At 34.6% G+C, this 13,672-nt stretch overlaps 1 long non-coding RNA gene across 1 annotated transcript; it reads right to left on the bottom strand.

The window, feature by feature from the left end:
• Window positions 1–7,616: 7,616 nt before the first annotated feature.
• Window positions 7,617–12,366, bottom strand: LOC137629428 (uncharacterized). Its single transcript, XR_011041505.1, has 2 exons — window positions 11,678–12,366; window positions 7,617–11,638 (listed from the first exon to the last, which is right to left on the bottom strand). It is a non-coding gene; the product is annotated as an uncharacterized lncRNA (long non-coding RNA).
• Between the last annotated feature and the right edge of the window lie 1,306 nt (window positions 12,367–13,672).

Genomic DNA, 13,672 nt, shown 5'->3' with positions numbered 1-13,672 from the left:
GAATCTAAGAGCAGATTTTTTTTTTTTTTTCAAAGTCGCCCTCCTTTTGTCCCTGACTTATCCTCATCACAGAGATCCTTAATAGGAATTGACCAGAGCACTTCGACATTCCTTGTTTCTGATAACCTGCCTGAAAACATTCTCACACATATTTCAGGATATTTCTGAATGTAAATTTTGCAAGATGGTCTATTTGCTTGTGTTTGTCGTAATAGCATACTGAATGTTGATGTTATTTGATTTGTGCATGTATATGCATGAGGTACGTCCACTGATGAAACATATTAATACTAAAATAAAGGCACTTGATGTTATTCTTTGATGTAGTCTTGTTAAATGGTAACTCTTGTGTGTAGTGCAGTAGATTGAATGTTATGCAACATATATGTGGTAAAACAATGATAAATAGAATTTTCTGTAAATAAGAAATTAGTTCTTAATAAGGACATTGACCTCCCAGCTATTTTAAGTCTTTAGAACACTAGAACAAGAACCATGCAGTGTTTAGTGAAAATCATTACCATACGTTGAGATAGTGTTGTGTAACATAGTCACACTGAAAACAAAATCGTTGTCACACTGATGATTAAGAGATATTCATGCATATTTCAGAGCAATATTCTTAAAAGTCTTAAAGGTCATATCAAAAAGGAGATGAAAACCTTAATTCACAGTTTCCCAATCTTTTTATGGCTGGTTATACACTATAGATTCCTTCACCAGTGGACAAGAAATTGTTGAACCAGAGCTTACTCTGGAGGTCTGTTCTGTGGCAGTGTTTCAGTAGAAAGGGATAGTGGCATATAATGTACATACATGAACACTGGCGTACAGATAGAAATGTATTTGGTGTTACCGTAAGCATGGGAGTTGCCTATAGTCACCGCAAAGGTTCCAGAGAAAAATTAGCCGCACCCCCTGATGACGTCATAGCCAATCATGTTGGCTATGGCGTGGGAGACAACGTGATTGGTTATGACATCATCAAGGGGTGGATCTTATTTTGCCTGGAATCTTTGCAGCGACTACAGACAGTTCCAGCAGTGTGTATACCCCCAACACCATTGAGAAGTAGAACTTAGTTCATTAAGTGTTAGTTGATAGACGTAAGGTAAACCAAGGAGAAAATCTGATATACTCTAGTGTACTTCTTCCTGTTATTTAGAAAGACTCAAGTTTTATACTTTTGTTAACACCAAGTTCTTGACTTTACACTTTATCACACTATGCATTTATTGTATTTTTACTATTTGCAGCTCTAATGTTTTGTATCAAGGTCTTTTTTCATCTCTAGTGTTTATATTAAGAGTTGTTTCACTTTTGCCTGTGCTTATCAGTCTTTCTTTTCATTCAAACTTTGACCAGAGTGCCTTTAGCAGACATTTTTCAACTTCCATTTCCCTCTAGATATTTTGAACCTGATTTTTATCAATCTTATTGAACATTTTACTCCTATTTCTTAATCGTTCTTTCATCTGTTTTTTTTTTTTTTTTCCTTATATCTTGAATTATGCTCAAATCTGGATTCATGATGCCAGTTTTTTTTTCCACTCTTCGTTTGTCCTTTGCCTTTTTAGATGCCAAGTTTCGTCCGTCTAAATCTCTCAACAAGTATTTAATTATTACAGGACGGGACTTACGGAGGCCGTTTGAAAAAGAAGACGATCCTCTTGGCGACGCGAAAGAAGAACGGCTTCAGACCACTATTACAGAGATATCTCCACGCAGAGACAGAAGGAAAGAAAGTCACTGAAAATGTCACTCAAGATCATAAAGTGTTCCAGCAAATCGAACAATACAACTAACTTATAACAATGGCTCACTGCCTGTCTTGGTTCTTAAGGTTTATACCTCTCTGGCATCAATGCACTGGTCCCAAGCAACCATGTTAAGAGGCATTTTGATAAGGATTTCGAATTCATCTCTACTTCTGATGGATTCTGATATTGCCATCAGTTGTGTGTTTGCAGTGTTGATCTGATGGAATCAGAGGGATAATTTGGTTCATTGTATCTGAAATATGGTTTAGCCTAGCAATTAATCCCTTGTTGATGCTATTCGTCTGGTATTTTGGTCTGTTTTTATAGGAATGTTCGAGGAACTAAGTGTACAAAATAGCATTATAAACTATGAGGAAGTAAATCCTGCGAGTTAAGATGGTGTAGTTTTGATGAAAGACAATGTGGACCATGAATTTACGCGTTAAAACGTGTTTTTAATCATGAGATAATGATTTTCCCCTTTATTTCTGATTTACGCTGGTCTCTGGGATGTTATTTGCCAACTTGCTCTTCGTGATCCCTAGATTGAGAGAACGTACACATGCAGGAGAACAATTTATATGTTCATTTTTAACATTTGGTCAGTCTTCCTTTGCTAAGAGCCAAGACATAATCATAACATTTTATGCAGTGACCTGTCTTAGTGGCAGCAGTGTATTATTAGATATAAACATATAAATATATATAAATATATATATTTTCATTATACTTTTTCATACAATAGACAAAGACTTTTTTGCAGGTGGAAGGGATTCCTCTTAGAGGAAAAACGAGGATTATTGGGACTAAGTCGTATCACTACAACTATTATAGACATTCTCCTTCATTATTCTTGTACTGATTTTTTCCTTTTGATATGCGGCCACCTGTGTTACCCTGGTAAAGATTAGATATTCACGCTATCTTGCCAAATTAGGATCTGTTTTTTGTCCCACATAGGAGAGGCTTTTGATTCTGTCAAAACTTCAGCAGTAATGAAAGCCCTTCAAAGCCTTTTTACTGCAGTTCTTTAAGCTGCTGTAACTTTATTCTTAGTTCAGAAGAGTTAAATAGATGGCAAATTAAATGTATTTTAATTGCTCTTGGTACATAAGACAACAGAAAACTTATTCTTTGGACAGATATATTCCTTTCAAGGATAAGTCAGCAAGAGATAACTTCTCTTAAGTGTCCATATGTTGCTATGAATGGAAGGTAGTACATAACATACCATTGCACCTCTTATCTTAGTTTGCCGGAGTCAGTGACCCACCTATGATACTTGCAGTGAAAGAGATACAGAATCCAAATTTTTTATATACGCTCCCTCTAATGGAAAAAGTTTGTAGCTACTGTATTTTCAAATATGTCTGAAAATATTTCCTGGTTCAACACCTTTTTGTATTAGGCTATTTTAGATACCTTGTTCCTCAAAATTGCCTGCTTCTGTCATTAGTATTTTGCATAATTTTTTTTTTCATTAGGACTTCAATATACAGTTTTAGGTGAGATTTTTATATTTCATGTGGGGACTGTCCAGTGGTGAAAAAGGACTCTAAAAATACATTGCGATGTTTCCTTGTAAGCACCTTTTACTTAGGACTCCAATACTTTGTCGGTGTTTGCAAACAGTATTTTATTACGTTCAAACACTTGCTTTGTCAATCCATCACAGAAAAATTATGGTGGAAGTTTTGTGCTGAAGAAGAACTGCTTGAGCGAGAATATGAGTTATCTCTATTGTGAACCAGTTTTTTACTTTCATATTTATCATGAATTATTAAGACAATTTGTGTTTAATCAGTTATTGTAAGCATGATTGCCATACAAAATTGTACCATAACCAAAGCAGAAATTTTCTCAAGAGCCTTTGACTATTTATTATGCTCTTAAGAGAACAGTAATTATTAGAATAGTCCAGAAGAAGTCTAAAATCAGAGTTCCCATACCCCTGAACAAGGAATTTCCAGTACTAGTGTATTAGATGCCATCAACTTTAGAGAAAAATTCACTGAAGTAAATGAAGAGGAGTCAAAGACTTACTAGTTTCAAAGGAAATGAAATTCCCGAAGAAAAGGTTTTGAAGGTTTGTCTTATAGAAAATCTTAATAGTATCTGACTTGTGTATAAGATATTCCCATTTGTAAAATACAGTTGCATTTTTCCAGGCTAAGGAGGTCCTTGTGATCTATTTTGATATGAGGCTACCTGTGGACTTCAGTGTCACAGAATGCGCCACTTAGAATTTTAATGCTACTACATTAGTGATGTGGAATTTTTCTGTGTAAATACTCAGAAGTACAGTAGTAAAGTATTGATTTTTTTTTTTTTTTTGTAACTGGTAATTAATACCTCTTGTGAAAAATGAGAAATACTCTTATCACAGAGCACCTACCATCTACTGCATTTAAAAAAAATATGTGTTTTACACATCTGTACACGTAATTATCATTATACAGTATAGTTTTACTGTAGGTCTGTAGCCTATGTAAATGATTAAAGAGAAAGGGGCAAGGTTAACGATAGGTTTGGGGATTTTAATTCGATACAGTATTTTGTTTCGTACAATGCACAATTGTGTTTATAATGAGATACCCATAATTATCTTTTTTTAAGATTTTAAAATTTAGATTTAAATTATCCTTTAGGTTTAGCCGAGATTTAATATGTAATTATTTTTTATAAGTAGTTATTTTCCTTAATAATGGTTCTTTTTGAGGAACTTATTGAAATGGTGCCAGAATTTTTTTTATATAAATGTAAAATTTATGCGCACATTCTATGCATAATTTTTATTCACCTAGAAGAAAGAGATGAATAAAGTGAAACTTAAGTCATTATTCTTAGTTACAGGAATGAATGCACTAAAACTTATGTCATTATTCCTAATTTCAAGGATGAATACACTGAAACCTGTGTCATTATTCTTAATTTCTAAAATGGATTATAGTCTAAGAAACAGAACCAGTCATTCTTAGTCAATGAAGTTTAGTTGTCAGTTACCCTTCATTCCTTTGTTACATTTTTTGATTGATAAACAAATGTATCCTACAGGAAATCTACGTATTTGATTTAGGGATTGTGGATTAACATAGTCACCAGACCTTATCATCAGCTAAGATTGTATTTTGTTTTAGTATAACAGCAGTCCCTAGATAAATAAAGGAGATTAGTTTGGTACCATTCAATCACTCTTAAACATTACATGTTGTAGGTTTCATTATCAAAGCACAGTAGTTATTTCATAATTCATTTGACGGTAGCAATGCATATTGTAAGGTTCTTACAAATGCCACGTATGAATTAATCAAATCTTGGAGGAATACACGTATAAACAAATTAGAAATCCCTCAGGGGACTATGATACCAAATTTCGCAGTGATCAATATAACATACACTATGCATTCTTATGATAATTGTTTTAGCTGTTTCAAGGGGCATTGGTGCATTCTTAAGATACTTGTTTTAGCTGTTTCAAGGAACATTGCAAAGAGATTTATTACGATTACTCTAGATTTAAGAACGTGTCTAACACCTCCCTCCAGGTCCTCACGGTGGCCGTGGAAATGTGAATTTTATGGTGTTACTATGTAAGTTGTAGATTATACATGTGCACTTATACTCTATGATATATATTAAGATTTACTTCTATACTAAATCATATGTATGTGTCGTCTCCAAATTGTGCATACATATAACATGTATATAGATATATTATCCTAGTATAACCAAGCCTTACCTGCACTGTTTACTCCATCAACATCTTAACCTAGCTAAAGAGCAGCCATTGGACATCTTTGTAGATTTGTGTTCTCTTTCAGTGTTTGGTTTATTTAGAAATGCAGCTCGTGGGGTTAATATTTTGATGGAGGAAGACTCAGTCCACTGAAGTCTCCCTGGGATTATGGTCAAGTGATACTTAAAGATTAATTTGTCGTTTTATACTCGAGATGGTTTTTAAGGAGTTGCAGTTACCAAAGGAAGGAAAGTTTTTTATGTCCTCAGACAGAAGTTAGACATTTTCTGTCTTGTGTAAAGGACTGAAGCATTTTCAAGTAACCATCAGTGTTTCAATGATATTTCTGAGCTGTTTATATCAGCATAAATATTTTATGTTTATCCAAATGGAGAATTAGAATTTGCTTATTGTCTATACTGAGATTTTTTAATACAAGACCTGTATGTCCCTTATTATCTTTGTGGTGAAAAGATAGACCAGTTTGAATTTTAAACCCCCATATATTCTTGAGTGAGGAAAAGCTTAAGGGTCTGGTTTGTTCATAAGAAAGTGCTGATACGTATAAGGTAAAGTTTCTTCAAGAAACTGTGGGTCTTCTCTTTTAGTTGTATACTTAATTGCTTGAAATGTAACTAGTATTATTTATAGTGACCAAAGAGACTTATCTATGTCAAACTTGTTGCATATTAAGTAAACTGGAAAAGGAATCTCTATGTAGAAATACACCAAATGAATTGAGTCTCCTCATTTCGCGTAAAGGAAATAGAAAAAAATTTTCCTTAATATAAGGTCAGTATAGAAGATGTCTCTTTATTAATATAATGTTTTTAAAACTGTTGAGTTACATGTGACTAGGAAACCCAAAGGAAATTATTATCCATCAACATACTGTTCTAAATCTTATCATTTCATTCGTTTGTCAGCCACATGATTATGATATTATCCTGTTCCTGTGTCAGAATTAAAAAAAAAGGGTTACTTTCACCATAGTTGAGGAGCCTTGGAGTTGTCGGATGATTCTTTTGAAATAGCCTCCTCTTGTGACTTTTCCTGCTTGTAGAAACATCTTTAGACACTGAATTTAGTTATTTTCAGATTATTTATTTATACTGTATTCCCGTGTTTTCTCTGACAACTTATGAAAGGTTATTTTGTATTTAACTTCTGGATATTTACTTACTTTAGTTTTAATTCACGGGCTGCTTTTCTGGTCATATACAGCAGGGGAACCCTACAATCTACAGGACCTATGATATTCATAATTTCTTGTAACGCATCGGGACAAGCAACAAAAAAAAAAAAAAAAACATGGCCTGAATATTTCAATGCATCTCAAGTAGACTAAAAGTGGTCTTCCTCTTCCTTGCTTCTTTACAATAACTAGTCTCTCAAAGGACAAGAAGCAATATCTAAGGGAAGATGATACAGTAATACCTCAGGATACGAAATTAATTCGTTTCTGAGTGACTTTCGTAACATGATTTTTTCGTATAATGAAATAGAGCCAAATACGTTGGAATAATTCAATATATCTAAGTATCCTGAGTATTTTTTCGTAATATGAGGCGAAAAAATCTTCGTATGTCGTATGTCATTGAGGTATTACTGTAAATGGATAGATACAGCAAGGATTTGTTCTAGAATTTTTGTGGATATTGATTGGAAAGTAATTTATGCAATCATTCATCAACTTCAATGCTTACCGATGCTATCTTTTATGATGTGAAAGTTTATCCACTTTTTGTGATAGTTCTTTGGTCTCATGTTTGATTTTTTAATGTAATTTCTGTCTTTGAATCAAAATGAGCAAGAAATTAGTTTGAATTTATTCAGCGTATCTCTATTATTACCACGGAATCGTAGTCTGATATATGGAAAAGGGAAATAGTTACTTAATTAAGGTGTTCTACAAAAAGTATATCTTCCTTGCCACAGTTTCAATCTTGACTGATCAATTGTATTATTTCCTTAACCTTAGGAAATGAGATTAGGAGGGTATTATATTTCATAAAGTAATTTATTTTTTTTTTTTTTTCACTTTCCCAATATAACGTTGGATCTTAGTTCTGTTCTTTCATTGGCTCGTCTATTCAACTATTCAACTGTCTCTTAATCAGACTTGACTAATGGTAAGATGGATTTCCTGATTAACATGTCTCTGAGAGTTTGTTCCTTCAGAAGGATTATTCCAGCCCTTTCTATAGGTTTGTAAGTTTCCTACCTTCCTTCTCTCCATCTCCACACGGTGATTTGTACAGCACCCGATTGATCTCGAATGTTTCATAGTCCTTATGATATCAATGTGAAGGAAAATTAACTAAACAAAATCTGGTGTCTTTAAGGATAAAATGTTTATTGAAGTTTTTCATAAGGAGAAGATAACATTTTCTCTTGCTTTATTTCTTATTCTAAGGAATTGTTACCTATTTGAAGCTGACTTGTACACAATTAAAAAAAAAATTCAGAGTTGACAGATTCAACACATTACTGAGGCTCTGTACAACTTGCTAGCAGTTTATGCATTTCTTGTAAATATAGCGGTGGTAATACCATCACATTCACAACTAATCTTTTGTGTCATTCAGTGACTGGACTAAGCCTTAATACTTTAGTACCCTTAGCTGGTTTCTTTGGCATTGCAATATGGCATTTGACGGAGGGTGGCACTGCGTTTCTGCAGAATGTGATAACTTGGTGGCGTGATCAAGTCGGAGTAGTGTTGGTGTGTGTTTGTGTGAGTGCGTACGTGTCTCTTTGATGACACATACAGTATATGCAAACTTATATACTAACTGTAGACGTTGCTACTTAACAAACTCGGGTGCTACGGAATGTCTGGCGTAAAACTTTAAGCCTCAGTTGTGGTGTCTCTCTGTGTTGATCTTTTCCAAAATGTTGTTTATTCTAATGAGAAAATAATCTGCATGAAACTGACGTCACTAGGGAATGGAAATGAGTAAACATCTGAAATATATATGTGAAGTTTTATATGCATCATACATCTAAAAAGAAAATACTCTCAGTTGGTTCACTCATGTAGACTTTATTCCTTTTACCAATCACAGCCACAGTAGTTTGCACATTTTATTTAACCTGTGAAAGTATTAGAAAATGAGATTAAATTGTAAAAGGTACACATGTCAGCATAATTCAACATGATGTTCAACCAGTCGCAAAGAGAAAATGGTTTGATACGAAGCAGAAAAACCTACACATATGTAGCCTTTATATAATCAAATGTCACTTATATGATAATTCATGTGTGTTGTGAGAGAGAATTAAAAGCTTTATTTGTTTTTTCCTGAGGTTTTTGCAAATTTTGTGTATTGCTGCTAATTAACATTATATTCCATATGTTTGCACCACCCTTTATGTAATCCTGTAGTCACCACAAAGATTCCAGACGAAATAAACCCCACCATCTGATGACGTCATAGCCAATCACATTGTCTCCCACGTCAGATCGGTCACAATACACCCCCTTACAAATTTCAAACTATACTAACTCATAAACATTTTATGGAAATGTGTTGTGGCTGCTGTTAACGCGAGAGACAACAGAATTAGCTATGACATCATCAGGGGGTGGAGCTTATTTTGCCCGTAATCTCTGAGGCGATTAAAGGTTCAAGAGAAGAGTAATAGCATTTCTGGTCCCTTACCTCATATATTGTATGACATAATCCCATTCTTGTTTTGTCCTTAGATTATGACACAGTTCCATTTATAGTAATGTCATTCGAACTTTGTTTTTATTTGTGCTTCGCTTTTCAGGCGTTTCGAGACTGTGTGTACAAGCTATCATTATATGTTACACATGAGGATTATCCACAGAAAATACACTCACCAGATGTCCTTCTCTGCAAAGTGTATGGCATTTAAAAGTGAGAACAGGCGAAAGGAATAGAACTTCACGGTTCCAGTTTATTGTTTATGAGAACTTGTCGTTTCAGACAATTTTGAATATGTCTCTAGATGTTTGCATTTGAGTATGTATCCTAACATGTAAGATTTCTCCCTAAGGTAAACTAAAACTACTTTTTCATACTTCGAGGTATTTTTGTATGATAGGACTGTTCCCCACCCATAAAATTATATGATGTAACCTTGACTGCATTGGAAAGACGTGCATGATTGCTGCTAACCTGGTTTGGAAAATGCGTTGATTGACTCCTGACTTTTCAGACGATGGAGGAAACTTGCTTTGGGCATGTGCTGCCAAAGGAGTAGAGTGATAACCAATAGATTTTGAGTATCACCTACTTTTCTTCTCTTAAGAAATGAAAACAAAATTCATCCAATCCATGCAGGTGCTATTTGTATGTTATAGAATTTGCACCGTGTCTCAAACAACTCATCCCTAAACTGGTATAGTAATTATTCTTTAGTTCTGTGATAAAATTATATATTTGTTATCTATCAATCTATGCTTAACTGTTTCCAGATCTTTAGAATAATTCTTAATGAGTTCTGGGAGCTTCATATACAGTGAATATATAGTTTAAAGAAGTCTCAACATCAGAATTTTGATTGCCAAGTCAGTAACGACGCGTAACCGTTGTTGATGTAGTTCAGAAGCCTGGTTGAACTCTTAGATTTTGACTTCAAGAGACAGTTTCGTGAAGCATTATCATTCATCACCTCTTCCCCTTTCATTAAACGGTACATAGATCTAAGATGAGTAGGCCTGCGGCTTTTCAGAAATCCTGAAAAGCCTAGTTACTTTATACCAGTAGTTTTGTTATTCCCGTCTGAGGTCAGTAAATGAATTTAAATACCCCAGACAAAATCATTTGAAAATTACTTCATAAATAGCCAAGTCTGACCGCGGTAAAAGAGAGTTTATAGAAATACAGCATGTTTTCCTAACCATATCCTTAGCAGTAACAGCATAACATTTTTTTCAGCCATAGAAATTGTATCTTTACTGTATACTTGTAAATAAAAGCACTCATGTTTCTGTAGTAAGTTCTTCGAATGTTGGTAAATTCTAAAACACAAAAATTCTAGTTTTGTAAACTGAATATTCGCATAAAATATGATAGGTTTAAAAAGTGTCCAATTGTGTATATTACCATAAATCTGATACTAAGTCATTTATGCTTAAATGACAAAAGTGGTAATTACTTTCTCTTATAAAAATCTTAGTACATTTGGTTTTTTTGCCGAAATATGACTGCCACAACAGACAGCCACGTCAACTTTTTTTTTGTTTTTTTGTTTTCCCACCATTTCTTAGAGAACTGTTCCCCTAAACCCTTGTTTCTCTCCACATTATCTAGGGAACTGTTCCTCTAAAACCTTCTTTCCCCATTTCCTAGGGAACTTTCTTTTGACTATTACTCCCACAACAGACAGCCATGTGAAACGTTTTTTTTTTTCCTAGGAACCTGCTCCCCTAAACTTTTTTCCCTCTATTTCTTAAAAAGCTGTTCCCTAAACCATTTGTTTTTCTCCTTATTTCCTTGGGAATTATTCCCCTAAGCTTTTTTTTTAGGGAACTGTTCCCCTAAAACTTTTTTTCCCCCGTTTCCTAGAGAACTTCCCTTAACCCTTTTTTTTCTTTGTTCATTTCCTAAGGGGCTTTTCATCTAATCCTTTTTGTTTTTACCCCTATTTCCAAAGAAACTGTTCCCCTAAACCTTTTGATTATCTCTCCATTTCCTTTGGAATTGTCCCCGTAAACTTTTGCCCTTTTCTTAGGAACTGTTCCCCTAAACTTTTCTTTCCCCCTTTTCCTAGAGAACTTCCCTTAAACTGTTTTTGTCCATTTCTTAAGGGACTTTTCCCCTAAACCATTTGTTTCCCCCATTTCCTAGAAAACTTCTCTTAAACCTTTTTTGTACCTTGCCTAAGGGACTTTTTCTCTAAACCATTTGTTTCCTCCATTTCCTAGAAAAATTCCCTTAAACCTTTTTTGTCCATTTCCAAGGGGACTTTTCCTCTAAACCTTTTGTTTCCCTCATTTCCTATAGAACTTCCCCCAAACGTTTTTTGTCCATTTCCTAGAGAACTTCCCTTAAACCTTTTTTTACCATTTCCTAGGAGATTTTTCCTTTAGACCTTTTTTGTTCATTTCCTAGGGGACTTTTCCCTTAAACCTTTTTTGTCCAATTCCTAGGGGACTTTTCCCTTAAACCTTTTTTGTCCATTTTCTAGGGGACTTTTCCCCTTAAACCTTTTTTGTCCATTTCCTAGGGGACTTTTCCCTTAGACCTTTTTTGTCCATTTCCTAGGGGACTTTTCTCTTAAACCTTTTGTTTTTCCCATTTCCTAGAGAACTTCCCTTAAACCTTTTTTGTCCATTTCTTAAGGGACGTTTCCCTCAAACCTTTTTTGTCCATTCCCTATGTGATTTTTCCCCTAAACGTTCTATTTCCCCCTTTTCCTAGAGAACTCCCCTTTAAACATTTTTTGTCCATTTCCTATAGAACTGTTCCCTTAAACCTTTTGTCCCCCCCCCCACTCCCCATCTCCTAGACTCTAGAGAACTGTTTCCTTTAAATAAAATGCATAGACTTTCTCTATAGTCTCATCATGACAGAATCCATTTAGTTTCATTTACAAATAGAAATACCAGAAACATGAGTGTTTCTTTAAAGAACCCACGAAATAGATGGATGTCCTTGAACATGACTGACATATCCTCTGTTATTCAATAAGGATTTATTGGGGAATGTAACCCAAAAACCATCCCACCAAAAAAAAAGGTAATTTTTTTTTTTTTTTTTTTCAAAATTTGATGGTACTTGACATTTTGTAACTTCATTTTCCTTTGCATTTAGCTTGTAGCATTTTTACCGTTTAACTGTCTATCTATCTATCTATCTATCTATCGATCTGTATATCTATCAGTTGCTGTCGTGGCACCAGAGTCAATATATTTTGTGGAGGAATTGTCTTTCTTTTATTTAACCTTCCGATCAAGATGATTATTTTGAAAGAATAACTTTAACAGGTTTGTTTTGGCCTGATTGGTAACGTCGCTGCCTGGTGTTTTCCAGTCGGCTGTTCGAGTCCCACTCAGACTCGTTAGTGTCATTAGTGTCTGCAACCTTACCATCCTTGTGAGGTAAGGTTTGGGGTTGGGGGATCCTATAGGTCTATCTGCTGAGTCATCAGCAGCCATTGCCTGGCCCTCCCTGGTCCTAGCTTGGATGGAGAGGAGGCTTGGGCACTGATCCTATAATATATGGTCAGTCTCTAGGACACTGCCCTGCTCGATAGGGCAATGTCACTGTCCCTTGCCTCTGCCATTCATGAGTGATCTTTATGTCTTTAAACATTGCTCCTATTTAATATTGATAAACCTCAGATGTCAGGATGCCAGAAAACTTCAGATCAATCAATCTTTCAACTTCTTAAGCAACACTTTAATATTTAGCAAACAAAAGCATTGATTTAGCTTAGCTTGCAAAATAAAAGATTCATAGGAGTTCTAGAAAATTGTTTGCCAGTTCAAACCAACGTGCAATAATTTCATATCTGCATTTCTATATTAGATTTTTAACTTTGCATTGATGTAAAAATTCAGGTTGACCAGAGTTGCAGAGCAATATTAGAATATAAATTTGTCTGCTGAGCCATCAGCAGCCATTGTCTGGCCCTCCTTGGTCCTAGCTTGGGCTCTGATTGTATGTATATATGGTCAGCCTATAGAGCACTGTCCTGCTTGATAGGACAATGTCACTGTCCCTTGCCTCTGCCATTCATGAGGGGCCTTTAAGTCTTTAAGTAACAAGTATTATGTACAATTACCCTAAAGAGAAAATTAGTTTCTCTGAAGAATAGATAGCGACCTATTCAATATGTATTTCGTTATCCATTTCATGAAGCTCTTCGTGTGAAACTACATGTTAATTTTAAAAGTTTTTACTAAGAAATATTTTTGTTTACAAATACAGCTGAAGTGGCAAACTGTTCCTCTCAGGAGAGAAATAATACTTGCATCAGGTCAAGTTGGTGATTTTACAGATATTCTATATACTCAAGTATATAAATGAAAGATAAACCGATTATTTGTATAGGAAAATAAAGAAAAATAATGAGTACAATATCATTAGGCGTTTAACCATGTAAATGGACACTAATGGATGAATTGCTGTCATCAATATTTTGTACAGTAAATTTTAAAAATTATTTGTAGAGGTTATGATACATCGGGTACTAGTGA

The sequence above is a fragment of the Palaemon carinicauda genome, chromosome 37 (genome assembly GCF_036898095.1).
Source record: "Palaemon carinicauda isolate YSFRI2023 chromosome 37, ASM3689809v2, whole genome shotgun sequence".
Taxonomy (NCBI): domain Eukaryota; kingdom Metazoa; phylum Arthropoda; class Malacostraca; order Decapoda; family Palaemonidae; genus Palaemon; species Palaemon carinicauda.
This window is presented reverse-complemented; position numbering and strand designations above follow the sequence as displayed.